This window comes from Cibotium barometz, chromosome 48 (genome assembly GCF_041138505.1).
Source record: "Cibotium barometz isolate CiBa-2024 chromosome 48, ASM4113850v1, whole genome shotgun sequence".
NCBI classification, from domain to species: Eukaryota; Viridiplantae; Streptophyta; class Polypodiopsida; order Cyatheales; family Cibotiaceae; genus Cibotium; species Cibotium barometz.
Genome location: NC_141093.1, coordinates 14,034,068 through 14,057,726, shown reverse-complemented (window position 1 = coordinate 14,057,726; position 23,659 = coordinate 14,034,068). Strand labels below are relative to the sequence as shown.

General features: G+C 40.8%; 1 pseudogene; it reads left to right on the top strand.

Moving 5' to 3' along the window:
- Positions 1–446: 446 nt before the first annotated feature.
- On the top strand, positions 447–18,676 carry LOC147610840 (uncharacterized; annotated as a pseudogene).
- The last annotated feature ends 4,983 nt before the right edge of the window (positions 18,677–23,659 follow it).

Genomic DNA, 23,659 nt, shown 5'->3' with positions numbered 1-23,659 from the left:
TGTGCCAAGGTTCCAACAAGAGAATCGTATTTCTAAATTCTCCAAAGATTCGACATCTTCTAGTGGTTTTGACAGGCATTCTTCATTCAAACGACCTTTTAACAAGGGTCAAGATCAAAGAAGCCAGCAATTCTTCATTCAAAAGACCTTTTAACAAGGGTCAAGATCAAAGAAGCCAGCAATTCTTCATTCAAACGACCTTTTAACAAGGGTCAAGATCAAAGAAGCCAGCAATTCAACAACAACATTAAAGCAAAGATTGGCAACCATAGTAATGGAGTGAGTGGAGAACCAAAGAAGACAGATGTTCTAGATTCATTGACTCGAGATGAAAAAGCAAACAATGTTCGATGTTACACTTACCACATCAGAGAGGACACTATGCTAATAAGTATCCAAATGACAACAACAACAACAACAAGAAGAAGCCAATTGCATGGCTTAACATGGTGGATGGAGATGAAGACACTGGTACTAGAGACGATGATGATTCTTACGACGACAACTACGAGCCAGAGTTTGATGGTAACGAGCTCAATGGTAAATTTGATCAAGAAGGTACTTCTAACCTTGATCCTCATTCTTTTTCACCACATACTTTACTTAAAATGAAGGAAAAATTTCAAGATAAGGTAATGGTAGTACATATGATTTTATTTCTGAATGTCTTGCACATGCTCTTCATGTTGACATGATTCCTTCTCCTTTTAAAGTAAAGGCTGCTTTTTAAAACCAAAAGTATAATTGCACTAAGAAAGTGAAGAATCTTGCTTTTTCTATTGCATAATTTTCGACGGATGAACGTACTGTCTTCGTAGCACCTTTGCATGGTATTGACATGATTTTGGGAATGCCTTTTCGACATGAGTACACACCACATATTGATTATGCAAAGCACACAATGTCTTTTATACATCATGGTAAGAATGTTTATTTACAAGGAATTTTTTAAGGTAAGGATCAACCACTTTTGAGCCATGCTCAAGCCAAAAGGGCTTTGAGGAAGAGGGAGAAAACTTTTTTAATTTTGGTTAACCAGCTTAGTGCTCAAGAACCACCTCCTAGGGATATATCCCATCACTCTTTCATTTCTGAATTCTCTGACTACTTTCTCAATGAGTTACCTCATGGACTCCCTAGATCACGTCTTGAAGATCATCAGATAGACATTATTCCTGGTAGTGCACCGCTTTGTAGAGCACCTTATAGAGTTAACCCTCTTGAGCAAAGGGAAATTTAGACTCAAATCGAGGAATTGCTTTCTCAAGGACATCATACCAAGTAGTTCGCCATATGGAGCACCAGTCCTTCTTGTAAAAAAGACAAATGGTACTTATCGATATGTGTGTAAACTACAGGGCTCTCAACAAGAACACTTCCTAGAGTTGATGATCTACTAGATAAATTAAGGGGAGCTAGCATCTTTAGAAAAATTGACCTAAAATCTAGATATCATCAAGTAAGAATGACCGAGCAAGATATCTATAAAACTGCTTTCAGAACTTAGACTGGTAACTTTGAGTTTTTAGTGATGCCATTCGGTCTTACTAATGCTCCTACAACTTTTAGTCGTATGATGAATAGGATTTTTCTTGAACATCAAAACTTTGTGGGTTGTCTTTTTCGATGATATCTTAGTTTTTAGTAAATCTAAAGAAGAGCACGAAAAACACTTGGAAATTGTATTTAATTTTCTCGAGGAAAATGAACTTTACATTAATCCCGAAAAGAGTGGTTTCTTCCTCCAGAGTGAGATTGAGTATTTGGGACATATAGTTTCTGCTAAAGGCATCCATGTTGATCCCAAGAAAATAGAAACTATTGCGACATGGCCGCATCCCAAGAATCTTCATGAATTACGATCTTTTCTAGGGTTGTGTAGCTATTATCGCAAATTTGTACGTAATTTTGCATATAAGACACACTATCTCACTGAACTTCTCAAGAAAACAAAACCCTATAAATGGACTGAACTTCAAGATAAATCTTTCTTGCATTAAAATATGCACTTACTCATGCACCTATGTTACAATTACCTGATTTTTCACGTTCTTTCTTTGTGGTTGTAATCGATGCTAGAGTGGTAAGGACATTGGTGCTGTATTAATGCAATGGTCATCCTATTGCTTTCAAGAGTAGGAAATTTCCTCTTACCTGAAAGTAAGTATAGTACCTATTTGACAAGGAGTTATCTGTTGTAATCCATGCATTGAAAATTTGGAAACATTATTTAATGGGCTCAGAATTTCTTATAAAAACTGAGCAGAGTATCAAACACTTGCTTTCTCAACCACTTATTTCGGATAGACATATTAAATGGGCAACTTTTATTCAAAGTTTTCAGCCTATTATTCAATACCAACCTGGTAAAGAAAATGTGGCTGATGCTTTGAGTAGAAGACCTTCCATTCAAAATATTTTTGTGATTGAGAATACATCTTTTGACTCTATGTGTGAGACTTATGACCAAGACCTTGACTTTAGTGATATTTGGTTTGGATTGAGAGAAAATCATTGGACCCCTTTTGCTGAGTATTCCTACGATGATGGATATCTTAGAAAAGATTATGCATTACTCGACCTTTTATACATTCTACTTTAGAGGAATTACATCAGCCACCTTATGCGGGGCATCGAGGTGTTTCATCTACATTCCAGACTATCTCTAATGACTTTTATTGGCCTAAAATGAAAAAGGATGTAGCTAAATTTGTGTCTAAATGTGATGTTTGTCTCAAGAAGTGAAAAGTTATAAGGGTAAGAAACTTGGTTTACTCATGCCACTTCCAATTCCTAACGCTCTTTGGGAACAGATTTCTATGGATTTTATCATTGGTTTTCCATTGACTACAAACCATAATGATATGATTTGGACCATTATTGATTGGTTTAGCAACAAACACGCATATTTCTTTCCTTGTAAAAATACTCTTACTGCACATCAAGCTGTACATTTATTTGTTAAACACATTTTCACACATCATGGTTTACCACAAGTGATTGTTTTTTATAGAGATTCTAAGTTTTACGGTGATTTCTGGACTACATTATTTGATAATCTAGGCACTAAATTGGATTTTTTCACTACATTTCATCTTGAATCTAATGATCAAATAGAAGTGACAAATAGCACAATATTTGATTTACTTCGTGCATATATTTCATCACAACCTAAACAATGGGCTAAGTATATCCATATTTTGCAATTTGCATATAACAAAACACCTCATTCATTCACTGGAAAAGCACCTTTTGCAATTGTGTATGGAAAAGTTTTACCTACTCCTATCACTCGTTTGTCACATACTATTGAAGCTACAGATCAATTCACCATTGATTTCACCTCCATTCATGATCATGTTTGTAAAGCTATTTCTAATGCACAAGAAAAATACACTAAACAAGCTAATAAGAAAAGAAAGCACATGGTTTTTCAAGAAGATCAATATGTTTTGCTTTATATTGAAAAGAGATGTCTTAAAAGTATTGAGACTAACCCTGTTGTTAAGTTTGCTCCTCGTTTTTATGATCCTTTTCAAATTGCTCATCATAAGGTTAATGACCTAGCATATAGGCTTTCACTTCCTTCTCATTGGAGAATTTATAACTCCTTTCATTTTAGTCTTTTGAGACCTTATAGGGGACCCATTCCTACCTGAGCAGTTTTTTCGCACCTATCCTGACATCATCCAATCTTACTTTCAAACACGAGCCAGTTGATATGATGCAACTGAGGGCATTTGTTATCCCGGGCAGGAGGGATGTCACGGTTTGTTCGTTCATCCTTTTGTGGTTAATTGGGGATGCCTAATTACCACTATGTTCATAGCATGGCACTTGGGTGATTCCAAATATTCTATGTGTAGGACATATGAAATTAGGGATAGCTAGAACTAAGTGTTAAATTTATTACTTATGTGCTATGGAATTTTAGCATGTGTTGCTAACTTGTAGTGTGTTTGAATGGACAACCTTTTAGGTTGGTGAGATTGACGGGCTTTGTGCTCGTAAGCCAGAATGGCTGGGATGTGATGGTGGCGATATGGTGCGATCTATTATCGGGATGATTCTCATTTTGGTATTTTGCCATAGTATCTACTATGAGATTTTGTATTGTTATTGGCCAACCCATTTTGATGTATTCGGGCATGAACCTATTCAGCCACCCACTTTTGTTATATTGGGCACGTGGACTTATTTATTTACACGTGAATTAGCCCTTGGGGTTCTTTTTGTAATTATCCTTTAGTGGTTAGATAGAAACACTTTACCTAAGCTTGTGTTAAAAGCAACCCCCATTTTTGTAAAGAGCAAGCCCATGCATAAGCGTACATCTATTTTTGGCTTATGGTCTATTTTTTATTAATAAAGCATAAATACTCAAGAGGTGGAAGGAAGTTGACACTTCTTGAGGGGGGATAGATTGCACCCAATGATTCTCTCTTGTGTTTTCATGCTATGCTATGCTTTTCTGATTATTTATTAATTTTTCAGTTATGGTAATATGATTGAAGTAATGAACCATATGATATTCGGTTGGATGGTGTGTCTCCCCGTGATCCTAGTGGTTTCAACACCCAAACCTAGTGATTATATTTTAATAAAGGAATTTGGTTATTGCCTTGGCATTAACCTTTGTGGTAGTATGGCCCTTCACCCATTTTGTATAGTATTAGTGAGTAGTAGCAGTAGCAATGATAAATCACGCTTGAGTTCACTAAGCTATTGGACTAAGCTATTGGACTAATCAGTCTGATGACAAAATGCCCCATTTCTCACATGGTTGTAGAGGCACTAAAGGCATTTTGTCACGGTTGTGAACCCTAGTGAGTCGCTAACATTCATTATACAACCTTTTATAATTTCAGATGCATCTCTAAATAAATTGGGCCACCACAAGCTTGCTAGTAGAAATTTTTCGCGATGGTGTCTATTGAGAAATGTCCTCTAGCTACATCAGAGTGGGCTTACTCAAGGATATCAACGTATTCAAATTATTAAGGATAGCGCCTCATGATCCCATCTTGGACTAACTTGTACAATTGTCCCACAATCAATTGGTAAGGGGCTCTCTTTTTGATAAAGCATCGTACTCTATCTCTCTTGCAGGAAAAACTGCTAGCTAAATAGTGGGCAATCTCTTCAGCCCATTCTAGAACAATGCAAAATTTGAATAGTCAGGCAACAATAAGTTCATCCTCCACTCTGACTGCCAACGATGATTGGGGATGCGCGACAAGTGATCGGCATGAACATGCTATGAGTTTTTCCACATCGTCATCATTGTGAAATCAACTCTAGTAAGATCAAGAGCCCTAGGGTTATCCTTCCCATGGCACAAGGCTTATTGACCAAGTAGAGAAGCACCTGATGGTCTATGAAAAATATGAATTTGTTCGTAGATAATGGGGATACTTCTTTATAGCATAGACCATTAAGATTCCTTCCCTTTTTGTGGTGGGGTAGTTTTGTTTGGGCATCGTTCAATTGGTATGCACGGCTGGTAAAGCTAACAAGGAAACCCATGTTATGAATGTGGCCAATTGTGAAAGCTAAGGCATCTATGTGAACATGGAAAATAATACCCTACTTAGGAGATCTTAGGATTGGTGCACTTGCTAACGCTTTCTTAAGAGTGTCATATAGGCTTTTTGACACTCATTTGTCCACTCAAAAATGACTAGTAGCATGTACATGGGTCTTGCTATGTCAGTGTACATGATTATAAATCTTCTATACTATCTGACATGTCCCATGAAGCATTGGACACCCTTGAAGTTAGTGGGTGGTGGAAGCTCAAGAATTAGCTTTACCTTGTTGTCATCATAGAGATGCCATGTTAAAAAACAATGTGGCCTAGTATTACTCCATGCCTCACCCAAAATTGGCATTTAAGTGGGTTAAGGAATATTCTATATAATTTACATCTTTCCAAGACCTTCCTAAGGCACCAGAGATGTGCTTTCCATTTGGAATTGACACAAAGGTCATCCATGAAAACCTCAAAGAACTCCATAAGGTTTTCCTTGTATGCTGTACACATAAGCCTTTGAAAAGTGCATGGGGTGTTGGATAGGCCATGTATGTATGTGTCCCACTATGTGAAAAATACAGTCTCATGTTGATCATTCAGCTCTATTTCCACTTGATTATAGCACGCGAAGCCCCATCAAGGAAGCTGCCTACAGCTGCTACTCGTTCCAGCACATACTCTGTGATGAATGGTAATGGCATTCTATTGGCTCTATCTTGTAAATGAATCTAGCTTCGATGAGTTTCTCAATTTCATCCTTAACCATTCTGGACTATGCCTTGATGGCCGTCTTCCTTCCACAATGGGAATAGTGTGTTTGACCTTCTCTAGGGGTACACCCTTCATGTCAATATATTTCTAAGCAAAGCAATCTTGGATTTCTATGAGTAGGTCAATGAGGTATTTTTCTTCTTCTAGAGAGAGGTCCTTTCAAATGTATACAGGTTTGGGATCCTCGTTTTCACAGGTCCTGCTATATTGACCTCCTTAACTTCAATCGGTCCATCGTAAGATGTTCCAGGCTTCCGTCAAAGGTTCTCTTCACCTTCTCAAAGTGTACAAAGTGGTCACCCACATTATATGTTTTGAAATGCTTATGCACTTATTAGTGCAGGCGCTCTCTTGTAGCGAATGCACTTAGCTTCTTTTTCAACCTCTGCCAAGGCTTTGTTCTATGCCCTTCCTATTGAGTAAGAGAGTTTTATAGACTCATTCGATCATGTATGTTCATCTCTCTTAGTGGGGCCATTAACTTAACCGGAACTTTAGGAAGATTAAGCTCCTTCTACCAACTGACCTCTTCCTATTGAGTAAGAGAGTTTTATAGACTCATTCGATCATGCATGTTCATCTCTCTTAGTGGGGCCATTAACCTAACCGGGACTTTAGGAAGATTAAGCTCCTTCTACCACTGAAGGTAGAAGTCTACATGGGAGTCTATGGCTTCAACGTATCAAAGCCAATGGACTTCTTTTCCTCCCTAGAAAAGATATAGGTTAGCCCTTTTCTATCTTTTTGGGCCCCAAGCTCCCATCTCTTGATTGTGGACATTGCCTTTAAATTATGGTGCTGTGCATGTTGCATTGCTATAGCGTTCAACATATATATGGAAGCGGTTTCAAATTCTGGCACATGTTGCTTTGCTGTAGCGCTCAACATATATATGGAAGTGATTTCCTTGCCATTGTTATGGCATATCTCTTGCATGTTCAAATTGGGAGGATGTCTGTAGTTACAAGAATGTGCATCCAATTTTTAGAGCCTTTCGGCTCTAGAAGTGAGGCAAACTCATAGCTCTAACATTCCTCGTCTAACATTTCATGACAACTTTGCCACAAGTTTAGCTCAGTGGTGTTATTGATGGTTATGGAATTAAAATAAAAAAGGTTTAAAAGGTTTAAAATATATCCAAATTTGCAATTCAATATTTTTTACTATTATAATATAGGTTTAAATATATTAAAATATACATATTCTTTCAATGAGGTTTCATCATCATGAGGCAGCATTCTTTGTTGGATGTACGTAAAACTTGTCATCAGAACCAATATTTCACAGATTTGAGAAAATTATGCATTTAATAGATTCAAGGAAAGCTTTAATCATCATCTCGACCATGGGGGTTTTTGTTGAGATATCGAGCTCATCTAGTGAGACGGTTGACACTGATGACCCGCCTGGGGGATAGGCCCCATACTTAAACCACTGGCATGGTTGGTAAGATCATGGGTGATATGCGGCCAGTGGGATGACAGGCTGTGTGACAGCCATTCTAGAGACTAGCATAGTTATAGCGCCAGCTCATTTAGTTGGGTTCACACTATAGAGAACCCTAGTATGTATTTGGTTGAGTACTTTTTCATATAGTGTGTACTCTTATCTTTGTATATGTTGTGTTGAGTGTTGAGTGAAGAAGAAGAAGATTTTCAGCCTCTCACCTTGTGTGCTCTCTTTTAGGGTTTTGTGAGTGTGTGTGTGCTTGCAAGAGCTCAAGCTCTCTTCTCCCCTGCATCTTTTCATGGTATCAGAGCTTGGTTCATGCTAAGGGATGAGCTACAAGGAAGAGAAGCACAGGAAGCGGTATGAGGGTAAGAGCTTCAACTACTCTTCCCTATTTGTGTTGGCGACTACACCCTTGTCAGGAGCTCTACGGGAGGCATCGGCAAACGATCTCTAATTGAGGAGCTTTCTTCACAGGAGTAAAGTTATAGGGCAACTATTTTGTCCTATCGTCGCAGGAGTAAAGCTATCCTATTGGACAACATTTTTCAGGATGAAAACACGTTTTGAGTGCGTTTTACGACCTCCGTTTTTTAGAAAGCAGGCGATTTTGAGCACTGCGTGGGTAAGTCATCGATTCTCTATGGAACTCTGTTTTAAGAACTGTAGGAAGATAGATTGGTTTTGCAGACACTGTGTGTGCTGCAAGGAGGTCAACAGTTGCCACCATTGGGTGTATGTATGCACATTGAGGTCATTGGTTGTGACATTTGAGTGTACTACAGTACCGCTGTAGAAAATACAGCAGTTGAGGTCGTGGAAATTGGCGAAGGCAGTATAATAATACACGTGGATGCTTTTATTGTGGTAAGCCTGGACATGTGCAAGCAGATTGTTATAAGAAGCAGGCTGACATGCAAAATGAAAAATTGCAGCAAAACAACTATGCATCCTCGACGAGCAGAAACAATGAGGATAATGAAAGGTTGTTTGTTATGCAGCATGTCGTTAATGCCATGTCTGAAAATGTAGAAGAGGCACATAAAGATGATGTATGGTACGTTGATTCAGGTGCTTCGAACCACATGACAAGTCATGGGGAGTGGTTCAAGGAGATGAAAAACCTTGAAAGACCAAGTTTTGTGGAAACAGGGGATGACACTGCTCATCTAATTGCCCATGTTGGAGATGTGCCATTGTCTATGCACAGGATGGCAAAGTGACGTATCTTGCAGATGTACTTCATGTTCCGAACATAACAAAGAATCTGGTTTCAGTTGGTCAGATGATTGAGCAGGGTTTGCAGGTTCGGTTTAACCCTGATGGTTGTTATGTAGAAGACTTTAAAGACAAGTGCAGGTTGGTTGCAAAAGGCAATAGAGTGGGCGGAATGTTTACGTTGAATGTAAACATGCCTGAAGTGAGTGCTGCGATGTTTGTAAATGGTTCAAGAATTGTTGCAGACACAGACATTTGGCATAAAAGAATTGGACATGTGAATGTGCAGAGAATGAAGTCTATATAGACTAAAGGAATTGTGACAAGTGTTACCATATTATAGTAGTGATGTGTGTGAACACACTTAGGACCGTCGGGGCACTTTTTCCCTCACTAGGAGGTTTTTTCCCCCGTGCATTGTATATACGCCCATTATCTTCTAGGGCTAGTAATCTTTCATTTTTGGCACTCATAATACACTACTGTGTTGTGCTCAAGCTTCCTCATCTTCTTGAAGTTGTGTGTGCATTCCTGCAACCCTAATTCCAACAATTGGTATCAGAGCAGGCTTCCTCCTCCCGGGCAGCATCACCGACACCTGCCGCTTCATCTCCTCTGATTGCGACGAGGTTTCACGAGCGTCTGCAGGTTAGTATATGCCGTGGGAGAGCCCGTAGGGCATGTTCGTTTCAGAATTTTGATCTGGAGTCATTTCGCCCTCCGTTTTTGCATTCCAAGTACTGCGCAGGCAAAATCGTCCTACTGTGCAAATTTTCTGTCAAGATTAAAATCTGCAGGACAGGTGCCCATTCGTCTGTTTCGGGTTGTGCTACATAGCACAGGTCGATTTTATACAGGTTTACCTCTTACAGACAGCATTTACATCTAGTAGTACAGTCATTGGCCATGGCTGACAACAATGATGTATTCCGCATGTTGGCTGCTGAGGATAAGTTGGATGGCACCAACTATCCATTGTGGGCATATATGATGCGACATGTATTGGTAGCAAAGGGGTTATGGAACATTGTGCAGGGTATTGATGCACGTCCTATTGTGGCTGGGAATGCTGCAAACACATCAGAAACAGGTACTGTTGATGATGGTGCAGGCACAAGTGCTGTAGCAGCTGTTCGAGAACCACCACTTTCAGCAGAGCAGATTCGTTGGGATGGTAGAGATGCGCAGGCTCATGCCTTGATTGCGCTGTCTGTCAAACGTACCATTATCCCACATATTCGCTCCTGCAGGACTTCTAAGGATGCTTGGGATGTACTTGCCACATTGTATCAGGCAAGAAATGAGGCTCGTGTTGCTTACCTCCGAAAACAGTTGGAGAGTGAGCATATGAACGAAGGTGATTCTATGGATAGCTTTTTGACAAAGATCAAGGATTTCAAAGAGCAGCTCATTTCTGCAGATGAAATCCTGTCAGACAGTTCACTTGTGCAGACTGTTTTGAATGGTCTACCAGATTCTTATCAGGGTTTTGCTTCCACTCTTCGCTTGATGATGAAAGGCAATCCCAATGCCTTATCATTTGAGGAGTTAGTTTCTGTTTTGCTGCAAGAAGACCAGTCAAGGCAAAACAGGAATATTATGCGTGTCGCAGATCAAGCTTTCGTTGCTAGTCAGAGAAGCGGGAAAGGTAAAGCTGGCTTTTCTTCTAGTAAGCAGAAATCTGCAAATGCTGCGCAACCAAAGAAGGAAGACAAAGATGAGAAGAAGGGTGACAAACAGAAGACATTTTGCAAGTACTGTAAGGGAAATGATCATGTCATCAAAGCGTGTCCTAAGCTGGCTGCGAAAGAGGCTAAGAAGAAAGAGGCTGGTATGGCTGTTGCAGATGCCTCTCCTTCTAACAATGAATCTGCTAATGTTGTTCAAGATACAGAATGGGCATTCAATGCGCAGTGCAGTTATGACCCATCTTTGCATGACACATGTATGTCTGCAGTAGATTCAGATGTATGGTACTTTGACAGTGGTGCCACTAAGCATATCACCTCGCAGCGCAGTTTATTCACTTTCCTTGAGTCTGCTCCCACAGGGAATACTGTCACTTGTGCCAATAACTCCTCTTATCCCGTTAAAGGAGTTGGACAGATTGTGCTGAATGTTGCAAATTGCAACACCTTTACACTTTTTGATGCATTGTATGTGCCAGGGATCAAAAAGAATCTGCTGTCAGTCTCCGCATTTGCCAAAACAGGTTTGGTTGTAAAATTTGTGGATGACAGATGTACTGTTCATGATCTCTCTTGTGGTGACATCATTGTAGCATCTGGTTCACTATGTCGAGGGCTGTATAAGCTCAATATGGATGGCAAATGTGTAGAGGATTCAGCATGTGCTATTATGGATACGCAGGCTATTTCAAATGCAAAACTGTGGCATGCACGTTTTGGTCATCTGAATTTTGCAAGTTTGCTGCGCCTGCAGAAATCTGAAATGGTGTCTTCTTTGCCTAAGCTTGAGGCACCTGTCAAGCATGTTTGTGAGGGCTGCATATTGGGTAAAATGCAGCGTACTTCCTTTCCCAAAGATGGATCAGTGAGAGCTGAACGCAGATTGCAGCTTGTTCACAGTGATGTTTGTGGTCCCATGCAAACTCCATCATTTGGAAACTACCTTTACTTCGTGACTTTCATTGATGATTTTACCAGGCATGCATGGGTATATCTTTTGAAAGCAAAGTCCGAAGTGTTTTTGTGCTTCAAACAGTTTTTGGTTATGGCTGAAAATGTGTCAGAAAGTAAGATGGGCACCCTCCGTTCAGATCGAGGGGGGGAGTATATGTCTTCAGAATTTAATGCATTTCTGGCTGAGCGTGGGATAAAACACCAATGTACAGTGCCGTATACACCACAGCAAAATGGTGTGGCTGAGAGAAAAAACAGGTCTCTCATGGAAATGGCAAGATGTATGGTTAAGAGTCAAAGTCTACCACATGGTTTTTGGCTTGAGGCTGTCATGTGTGCCACTTATGTACTAAACAGGTGTCCCACCAAAGCATTACAGGTTGTCACTCCATATGAGGCTTGGCATAGCCGCAAGCCATCTGTTGGCCATTTACGTGTTTTTGGTTGCCTGGCATATGCATTAGTGCCTGTGCAACATCGCAGAAAATTGGATGACAAAGCTGTCAAATGTATTTTTGTTGGATATAGTGCTGAGAGCAAAGGCTATCGTTTGTATCATCCACAAACAAAGCGCATTTTGGTTAGCCGTGATGTTGTATTTGTGGAAGATGCAGTTCAGCCCTTGGTTTCATGTACTAAGGAGACAGATATCAGCTCACGTGATGTCTATGATACATTGTTGCCTCTTTTCAGTGGTGCACAGTCAAGTGCAATACCTCATGAGGCAGTTTTTCAGCCTATGCAGGTTTTAAATGATGGCACAGATCAGCCTATATCTGATGCAGATGTGCATGATGCACTTGAGGATGAGAGACAAGAGATTGAGGGCTCTAGGAATATGCCTAGATGGCTGGTGCAGACTTTGTGTGACAGCAAGTTGGATGCCCCTTTGTCTAGTCGCACTCGTTCTGGCTCTCATGGTGCCTCTTATGCGTCAGATTGTTATGCATTGGCTGTTTCTAGTATGTGTGATGAAAGTGAGCCTGTTTCATTTGATGAGGCACAAAGTTCAGAAAATTGGATGGCTGCTATGCAAGCAGAATACGATGCTATTATGAAGAATGGTACATGGTCTTTATGTGACTTGCCCCCTGGCAAGAAGGCCATTGGCACTAAGTGGGTATACAAATTGAAGCGTAAGCCTGATGGCACAGTGGATCGCCATAAGGCTAGGCTTGTTGCAAAAGGTTATGCTCAAGAGAAGGGCATTGATTTTGATGAGACTTTTGCTCCCACATGTCGTATGACCACTGTTCGTAGCATCTGTGCATTAGCAGCTCATAATGGTTGGAATGTACATCAGCTGGACATAAAGACTGCGTTCTTAAATGGAGATTTGCATGAGGAGGTGTATGTATCGCAGCCTCGTGGTTTTGTTCAAAGAGGGCAGGAAAACAAAGTGTGCAGGTTAAAAAAGGCTTTATATGGTTTAAAGCAAGCTCCACGAGCTTGGTATGAAAAAATACATGCATATTTGACTGCACATGGGTTTCAGAATAGTCCAACAGAAAGCACTTTGTATGTTAAACGTGTGGATGGTGTACATCTAATCATTGCTCTCTATGTCGATGACATGCTGCTCACAGGACCAAATGAGAGTCATATTGCTGATTTTAAGGCTGATTTGAATGCCTCTTTTGAGATGTCAGATTTGGGGCATTTGCATCATTATTTGGGGATACAATTTAAGCAGTGTGATGGAGGTATTGCTTTGTGTCAGACAAAGTATATTGAAACATTGTTGCGGAGATTTGGCCTTGAAGACTGCAAGCCTATTGCTACTCCAATGGAGACAGGTTTGAAGTTGAGTCTTCATGATGCTGGAGATCACTTTGATGTCACACTCTATCAGACAGCTGTTGGTTGCCTCATTTATGTATGCATTACGAGGCCAGACATTCAGTTTGCAGTCTCACAGGTGAGCAGATTTATGCATAGCCCAGGCATTAAGCATTGGCAGGCAGTGAAGCGTATCTTTCGCTATTTGAGTGGTACTCGGCATCTTGGGTTGTTTTATCCCAAGGGGGGATCATTGCCGCCAGATTTACATGTTTTTTCAGATTCTGACTGGGCTGGTTGTTATGACACACGCGTGTCCACGAGTGGTTTTTGCTTCATGCTTGGAAGCTCATGCATATCATGGTTGAGCAAGAAGCAGCCTACTGTGGCCACTTCTAGTTGTGAAGCTGAGTACAGGGCAGCTTTCACAGCTACGGTTGAGTGTGTGTGGCTCAGACGCCTTATGGCTGATTTGGGTGTTGGGCAGCCATCTGCCACCACCATCTTCACTGACAGTCAGAGCGCATTGGCAGTTGCGCGGAACCCAGTGTTCCATGCTCGTACGAAGCACATTGAGGTGCACTACCATTATGTCAGGGAGAGACTCTCTGCAGGAGAGATCAGTTTGGCTTATGTGCCAACACAGGATAACCTTGCAGACCTTTTCACAAAGGCTCTGCCTCGTGAGAAGTTCGAAGCTTTTCGCAAAGCTTTGGGCTTACTCCCTTTTGTGGATTCGTCCACATAGCTAGACACTTCCCTATACATGAGTGCTAGCTCTTGTTCACCGCATCACTCCAGGGGGGATTTGTTACCATATTATAGTAGTGATGTGTGTGAACACACTTAGGACCGCCGGGGCACTTTTTCCCTCACTAGGAGGTTTTTTCCCCCGTGCATTGTATATACGCCCATTATCTTCTAGGGCTGGTAATCTTTCATTTTTGGCACTCATAATACACTACTGTGTTGTGCTCAAGCTTCCTCATCTTCTTGAAGTTGTGTGTGCATTCCTGCAACCCTAATTCCAACAACAAGGCTACCAAAGTTTAAAGTTGAAGGTATGCAAAAAATATATGAAGCATGCCAATTTGGAAAGCAAACAAAGCATGTATTTTCATGTAACAGAAATGTGAGCAGAAATGCACTAGATGTTGTGCATTCAGATGTACGGGGTCCTACGAAGACCATGTCTATGAGAGGCTGCAGGTACTATGTGACATTTATTGATGACCACACAAGGAAAGTGTGGGTATACTTCATGAAGGAGAAGGGTGAGGTGTTCACTCATTTTCAGAATTTCAGAGTTATGGTTGAAAAGCAAACAGGAAAATATGTAAAGTGCCTAAGGTCAGATGGAGGGAGAGAGTACCTCTCCAATGAGTTCTCTGAATTTTTGAAGAAGAATGGTATTCGGAGATAGTTTACGTGCAGATACACTCCGCAGCAAAATGGAGTTGCTAAGCAAAAAAACAGGCACATTGTCGAGATTGCGCATGTGAAGAGAAGAATATGCCGCATAGCTATTGGGATGAGGCTGTTTCTACAACAATTTACATCATGAACAGAACTCCTACTGCAGCCATACATGATATAACTCCAGAGGAGAGGTTTACTGGTAGAAAACCTGATTTGTCTCATCTGAAAGTCTTTGGATGCATTGCATATGTGCATGTGCCAGATGAGCTGAGAACTAAGCTGGATCCAAAAGCTGAAAAATGTGTGTTTATTGGGTATTCCCTTGAGAAAAAGGGATACAGGTGTTATTACCCTGCTACACGTGAGTTGAGGGTAAGCAGGGATGTTGTTTTTGATGAGATGAGCAGCTGGTATGCTGCTGAAAAAGAAGCTATTGGGACTGATGTGAGTGGAAATGTGGTTGCATAGAATGTAAGTCAGTAATCACAGTCTTTGAGTGGACCAGGAGAGTCCTCATCTAGTGGTTCAGTTGATAGACCATGGAGTGGTAGGCTGCATCATAATACTAGTCCTACAAATGTGATTAGTACATCACATAAAGGCAAAGAGAAAGTGGTTGAGCTCCTTAGTCTGCCTGACATTTTTGCAGGGCATTCTCATGTTGATGGTGGAGAGTCTATTGGCTTAAAGATGAGCCTTGATGAGGAGCTTGGGATACCAGCTATGAGAACACCTGGTGTAAAGAAGGCTATGGAAGCCATGAATGCAAAGCTGCGAAGATCTGGGAGAGTGAAGAATCCTGTGCAGAGGTTTACCTATGATGGTTATGTGGCACATCACTATGCATACATGGCAAAAGTTGTACAGGTTATAGAGCCCACATGCATTGATGAGGCTGTTGGGAATGTGTGTTGGGAGAAAGCTATGGATGAGGAGATGGATGCACTATATGGAAATGAGACTTGGGATTTAGTGCAATTGCCTAAAGGCAAGAAAGCCATTGGATGCAAGTGGGTGTACAAAGTAAAACATAACAGTGATGGAAGCATAAGCAGGTACAAGGCTAGATTGGTAGCCAAAGGATATGTGCAGACATATGGCATTGATTATGAGGAAACTTTCATCCTAGTTGCCAAGATGGTAACAGTGAGAGTTGTGATAGCAGTGGCTATGTCAAAGCAATGGTCTTTACATCAAATGGATGTAAAGAATGCATTCTTACATGGGGATTTATAGGAAGAGGTGTATATGTTGCAATCACCTAGTTATGAGGATGTGAGTCACCCCGAGCATGTTTGCAGGTTGAAGAAAGCCTTGTATGGCTTAAAACAAGCACCAAGAGCATGGTTTGACAAGATTTTTAAATATCCTGTCACTATTGGCTTTCATGTAGCCAATGCAGATTTCTCGCTGTATGTGAGACACGGTGATAGAGGGGTTGTGCTTTTATTGTCATCTATGTAGATGACCTGATCATTATAGGGGACCATGATGCAGAGATCTTTGATGTAAAGATCTTGCTTAGACAGAAGTTTGAGATGAAGGATCTAGGGGAGCTCAGATATTTCTTGGGCATTGAGGTGATTAGGTCACCACATGGTATTGGATTACTGCAGAGACAGTATGGCTTGGACATGTTGTCTAAGTATGGTATGACAGGCTGTAAGCCTATCTCAGTGCCATTGGATCAGAATGGCGTTGAGGTGATTAGGTCACCACATGGTATTGGATTACTGCAGAGACAGTATGGCTTGGACATGTTGTCCAAGTATGGTATAACAGTCTATAAGCCTATCTCAGTGCCATTGGATCAGAATGGCAAGTTGAGTGCAGATTCGGGAGAGATTTTGGAGGATCCTACTATGTATAGGCGCATAGTAGGAAGCTTGATCTACATGACGATCACCAGGCCAAATTTGAGCTATGCTATTGGGTTGGTGAGTCAGCTTATGTAGGTTCCTCAGAAACCGCATTTGGATGCATTTAGACGCATACTGAGGTATGTGAGGTCTACTTTGCATTGTGGACTATTTTATGAAACTGGGACAGAGATATGTGTACATGGATACACAGATGCTGATTGGGCTGGTGGTAGTATACCAGATAGAAGATCTACTAGTGGCTTCATGTTTTCTTTGGGGAGTACTGCTGTGACTTGGAGCAGCAAGAAGCAGCCTACGGTTTCTTTATCCAGTAAAGAGGCCGAGTACAGAGGAGCTAATATGGCAGCATGTGAGGTAGCTTGGTTGAGAAAGCTACTTGCAGATTTGGGTCTATCAGTGGATAGACAAGTTGTCATTTTCTGTGACAACATTAGCAGTATACAGTTGGCCAGGAATCCAATTTTTCATGCTCGTACGAAGCATATAGAGGTCCACTACCATTTTGTCAGAGAGAAGGTCTTGGCAGGAGACGTTGACCTTGTTTATGTCAACACACAGGATCAGGTTGCTGACATCTTCACCAAAGCATTGGGTACAGAGAAGCTCCGTAAATTCAGGGCTTCACTTGGTGTACATGAGATGGAGTTGATTTCGAGGGGGAGTGTTGAGATATCGGGCTCATCTAGTGAGGCGGTGGACATTGATGACCCGCCTGGGGGATAGGCCCCACACTTACACCACTGGCATGGTTGGTGAGATCATGGGTGATATGCGGCCAGTGGGATGACATGCTGTGTGACAGCCATTCTAGAGACTGGCATAGTTATAGCGCCAGCTCATTTAGTTGGGTTTACACTATAGAGAACCCTAGTATGTATTTGGTTAAGTACCTTTTCATATAGTGTGTGCTCTTATCTTTGTATATGATGTGTTGAGTGTTGAGTGAAGAAGAAGAAGATTTTCACCCTCTCACCTTGTGTGCTCTCTTTTAGGGTTTTGTGAGTGTGTGTGTGCTTGCAAGAGCTCAAGCTCTCTTCTCCCCTGCATTTTTTCAGTTTTCCTGGCTGCTGAAAAGGTACATTCCGAAGCTGGAGTGCATTACAGTCATTTGGTACCAAAAGGAATAGTGGAAGAGATGATGTATCAAAAGAAGTTTCAAAAAATCAATGAGAAGCATGTGTCTTCTTTTATGAACAAGAACCAGCTCGATGCAACTTAGGTGCAAGCAATGCTGGATGACACTGGCATCTCTCAGAAAGCATATAGTATACTATTTAAGGCACTAGCAAAGAAATGTCAAAGTAAGAAGCATAAAGATTCGTTACTTCCAAAACTAATGCAAGTAAATTCTGCACGCCAACATGTGAACTCAAAGGTGTTTGAGAAGCTTGATTCACCAGTACATATTGAAGCAACATTCGTTGGCTAAAGACAAAGAGGTACTCTTTAACCAGCATAACAATATTTTCTTTAATCTTGAAGCTTTGCAAAGGTACGGAGTTCAATTCTTTGAGATTAGTCAAGAAGAATGTGAAGGAGTTCTAAAATTTGTTTTGAAATTGAATGAGTGTGAGATTTTAAAGAATAGAAAAATGGAGAGAGGGTTACTATCACTCTAATGAACAGGGCCTTAGACACATCAATTACAAATGATGATGCAAGATATTTTAGTGTTCAATTGGAGAATAACATATTGCCGCTTGGATCTTTTGAGGTATCTTCTTTATCATTGAATATGACTGTGTATTACGTTGAAATAATTTAGACACGAAACTTGTATTAAACATGAGATTCTTCTCCTAATGACAAAGGTGGATAAAGAAGACTTTGAAATTTTGCATTGGGTGTTTCATCAAACTACAATTCCATCACTAATTAGTGAGCAAATAAATGGAAGGGCCCTTCATGTGCCTAGTTTCGGTGACTATAAAGTGGAATGGCACATGGCAGGTGATTTGAAGACTCTAAAAATGCATGTATAACATAAGCAAAGGCGCAAATGCAAAGAGTCCATGTCTATATTGCATGTCAAGTGCCAAGACTTTAGATCGTGTACTATGGAACAAAGCTCCTAATAGGCATTTAAAAGATAAAGATTTCAAAGCAATGCTTAATATTCCTCTATCTAGAGTGCACATATGCACATTGCATGCACTATGTAAAATTGTAGAGAAGCTGGTGTATTTGTACATATGCTTTGCATGGATGTTAAAGCCTAAAAAAGAATCTTTAAAAGCAATCAAAGCAATAAAAAAAGTGCTATCAGACATTGGCTTGCATGGGGGGCATGTTAAAATTGAGGAGGACGATAAGCGGTCACAAGGGGACAGCAAAGTACCAAAAAAACCATCAATCGGTGGTGTGTGAAAGCTAAAAGATTTTTGTCATACTGCCTCAAAGATTATCAAGATAAAAACAAGCAAAATTGATGGAAAGATCTACATAATGCAGTAAAGGACATTGGAAATGAAGGTTCAATCCAAAATCGGAAGGCAGATGTGTGGATATCACTTGATAAGATCTTTGCATTAATGAAGAAAAAGATCTAGAGTAATAATGAGATAAAATTATTTGAAAACATATTAGAGACTTGGAGGAAGACATTCATTGCAGGATGGAGTGATCAACATGTAACTCATTACATGGTAAGAACTTTAAAAACTGCTGCAATCTCAATACTGTGAAACCAACTAATACATACATCTGATTTTTTTCTGTTTTGTCATTGATTGCAGCATATACTATATAATCATTCACCATATTTCGCAAAGACATACGGTTCATTGTCAATATGGTTAACTCAAAGCATGGAGAAGTCACATTACATGGCAAGAACAGGTTACTTTAAGCACACTAGACATGGTGGAGGCAACAATCGAGCCAATAGTCTTTAAGAGTTACATCAATGGACTTCCAAAAAATTGATTCACAAAGCAAAACAAAAGACACATTCAAGTCCTCATCATTGACACGTGCAATACAATTGATTAACAAAGAAAAGCGATAATGCGCTTGGAATTAGTCAGCTGCGAGAGAGCGCCATCAGTTGTGGCGTCACTCAAGAGTCAGGGTTGGGAGAAGGTGGTCTAGATGAGGTGGGCTTGATTAACAAAGAAAAGCGATAATGCGCTTGGAATTAGTCAACTGCGAGAGAGCGCCATCAGTTGTGGCGTCGCTCAAGAGTCAGGGTTGGGAGAAGGTGGTCTAGATGAGGTGGTCTAGATGAGGTGGGCTTGATCTTCTTCAGTGGTCTTCCTTCTTCATCTTCCTTTTCCTCTTCTTCCTCTTCATGCCGAGAGATCTATTTTTGGCATCTGCACCGTTGGAGAAAACAATTCCAACCGGCTTTTTCTTGTCGTTATTAGATATCTTTTGCCATATGGATGCAATGTGTCTGGGTCTGTAATTCCCGCTACAATAGCATGCGTTGTATATGACAGGTAGTAGGGGCATCTTAGTGCTTGGCAACCATACCCCTGACCAAACACCCGCAGTGCAAACTGTTTCTCAACAAGCACCACCTGGATAGTACTTTGAATGCGAATAAAGGGGATTTTGCATTGTCTATTGAGAACTCCTTGTGAAATATAATGATCTGCGTATTAAAATTGTAATCATCATGACTCATGTCATTGCTTGCTATTGTCAATTTTAAGCAAGTGTCATAAATTGCGCATACCTTTTGAGGATTCAAATGTCTTATATATTGACCGAGAGCAACATCCTTTTAATGACCTGTTGACTTTGAAGTGGAAGCTCCGGATGATCTTGAGCCTCCCGCTCTGTTTAGGAAATCATCACATCATATACAAAAACTTGGTACCAATGTTATATGTTTAATTAACATAATCGACAAAGTCCACGTAAATCAAATTCTTATAGTTTGAAAAATCTTCGGCTATATTACTTGTTGATTTTCATCACCCTCAAGCATGGATCTTGTCCACAAAGGGATCGTGGACTTACTGTCTTCATGCACAACAAGTGCCAAAAAATTGCCCATATCTGCCAAACCAAGATGGTCGACAGTTGATGCAGCCTCCTCCTCGGAAGGAAATTGGGTTTCATATGTCCTAGCTTCATCGAACATCTTCTTTAATATCTCCTTGCCAGGCAGGTACTGAAAGTCTTGGACTGTAGAATCAGCTAGTAGATAATTGTCAACTCCTTCCTCTATCCAGCCCATGTCTGCTTCACTAAAATTTGCTAAGGCAGCCAAGCAGTAGTCTTCACGAATATTGAAATGTTGCATAATGTCTATTAATAATACATAATCAGCTTGGGTTGCCATAGTAAAGTTGGGCAAGGAAGGTAGTGACAACTCCCCCTATTCATTCTCATTAGATTGACTGTCTTCCAATGAAATAGGTGCTGCATCGAAGGGGATAAGGGATGCATTAGCCTCAAAGGTTTCCTTTTTGGCTTCTGCCCTCTCCTCTGCTGGGTCTATAGCCACCTCTTCCTCAACCCCATCATCCTCGATTGGCACTTGAGTGCTTGCCAAAATCACTATCTCGGGCTTTGAGTCCTCAATAAGAAGATGCAAAAAACAAAGAAAACCATAACTAAATTGGAGTAGGCGACACTTCTTTGAGTGTATTGGGCATTTCTCCTCTACTCTATTAATGCAGTTGGGAATCTTTTCAAGACAACGGCTAAGCCTCCTCTTCATGACTTTGTCTATTGCTTAGAACATGCACGCTTGTTATACATGGGGTCAGTAAGGAGATTTGGATATACACATGCAAGCCCCTTGTTGCTTAGTACTAGCACTAAAAAAGAGGGGTCAATACCAAGCGGTAGAGGGCTCACGCGGAATTCACGAGCCTATCTCACCGCTTAGTACTGACCCCATGTACTAGCACTAAAAAAGAGGGGTCAATACCAAGCGGTAGAGGGCTCACGTGGAATTCACGAGCCTATCTCACCGCTTAGTACTAACCCCTAAATTTAAAGAGACTTAAAGGGGCCAATAAGTTTTTTTTTTAGATGAAGCCTTTATATATTAAACATACAAGCGGTATATTTTGTATTTTAGTTGTATTTTGTAAGCTGAAATAGTATGTCTTCCAAGCCTGAAAATTGATGGCCTGCCCTAACCTTCAACGTGAAAGCCTATAAACTTACTTGGCCTTCATATTTACAAAAAAAAATATAAAGGTTTTTGCTTTAGTGGAGGGGGGCTCAAACTGGCTCGCCCCCCCACCTCATCGTGTGTGTGTGTGTGTGTTGATCTTGTACCTTTTGAGTGTTTTTGAGAGAGAAAGAGAGAGGGAGGGAGAGGGAGGGAGGGAGGGAGCGAGGTAGAGATGGGCATACCTGCAGAAAAAATTGAAAGCTTCAATTTTCCAAGACAAAGGGGCGATGGCGTTGGTGATGCAGAGGGACGGCAACGTATCTTACTCAATGCAACGTATCTTACTCAATGCAAATGGGTGTCTCAGCTTATCACAAAGCCGGTTAGCTTTGAGGATTTCCAATTAGACTTAGACCTAAACGGATTTTAGCTTACAAAGAAAATTTATGAAATAGTGTAAAGTTCTAAAAATATATGTCCCAAATTGCTTGATTTGCTGGTTTGAGAAGAGTCCAATGGGAATTTGGGTACGTTTCTCAAAAATATTTTCGCTGAACACTGCTCCCAACGGAGATTTGGGACGTTATCGACTCATACCACTCGTGCGGACATTTAAAAGGTTGGATGCATTAATGACACATCAATATGGTATGTACTATGTGCTCACTCCTCTCCTTTCTTTCATGTGTTTATTTTTTTCACCTCTGAGTCTCTCAAAAACTAGCAAGAGCCAAACGTCATCGCTGCTACATCCATCGTCCTCCAAGTCTCCGACTACATCAGCCTCCTCAAACTGAGCCAAACGCCATCGGCCTCTACATCCATTGCAGGTATTTTAGAGTTCTTTCGGACCCTCTATTAACGTTTTGTTGGTTCCGACCTGTGGGTTTTTGTCTGTGCATATCGCCTCTACATCCATTGCAGGTATTTCAAAGTTCTTTTAGACCCTCTATTAACGTTTTGTTGGTTCCGACCTGTGGGTTTTTGTCTATGCATATCACCTCTACATCCATTGCAGGTATTTCAGAGTTCTTTCAGACCCTCTATTAACGTTTTGTTGGTTCCGACTTGTGGGTTTTTATCTGTGCATATCGCTTGGTTCCGACCTGTGGGTTTTTTTCTTTGCATATCGCTTGGTTCCGACTCCATAAGGGGATAATGTTTTTCGTGGGGTTAGTACCAAGTGATTCAAAGTAATTCGTGGGGTCAGTACCAAGCAATTCAAAGGCCTCTAGAATCCTATCCATAAGGGGATAATGTTTTTCGTGGGGTTAGTACCAAGTGATTCAAAGTAATTCGTGGGGTCAGTACCAAGCAATTCAAAGGCCTCTAGAATCCTATCTACTTTATATCGCTTGGTACCGACCCCATTGTCATAATGTTTTTCGTGGGATCAGTACCAAGCGTTTCGAAGCCCTATGGAGTCCTGTTTGTTTTATATCGCTTGGTGGCAACCTCATTGTCATAATGTTTTCCATGGGGTTAGTACCAAGCGATTCAAAGGCCTTCGGAATCCTGCCTGCTTTATATCGCTTGGTACCGACCCCACTGTGACATGGGATTAGTAACATGCGATTCTAAGCCCTCTGGACTCTTGTTTGTTTCATATCACTTGGTTCCAACCCCATTGTCATAATGTTTTTTGTGGGGTCAGTACCAAACGATTCGAAGTCCTCTGGAGTCCTGTTTGTTTTATATCGCTTGGTACCACCCCAACTATGATAATGTTGGTCATGGGGTCAGTACCAAGCGATTCTGGAGTCCTGTTTGTTTTATATCGCTTGGTACCAATGGTACCGACCCCATTGTCATAATATTTTTCGTGGGGTCAGTACTAAGCGATTTGAAGCCCTCTAGAGTACCGACCCCATTGTCATAATATTTTTCG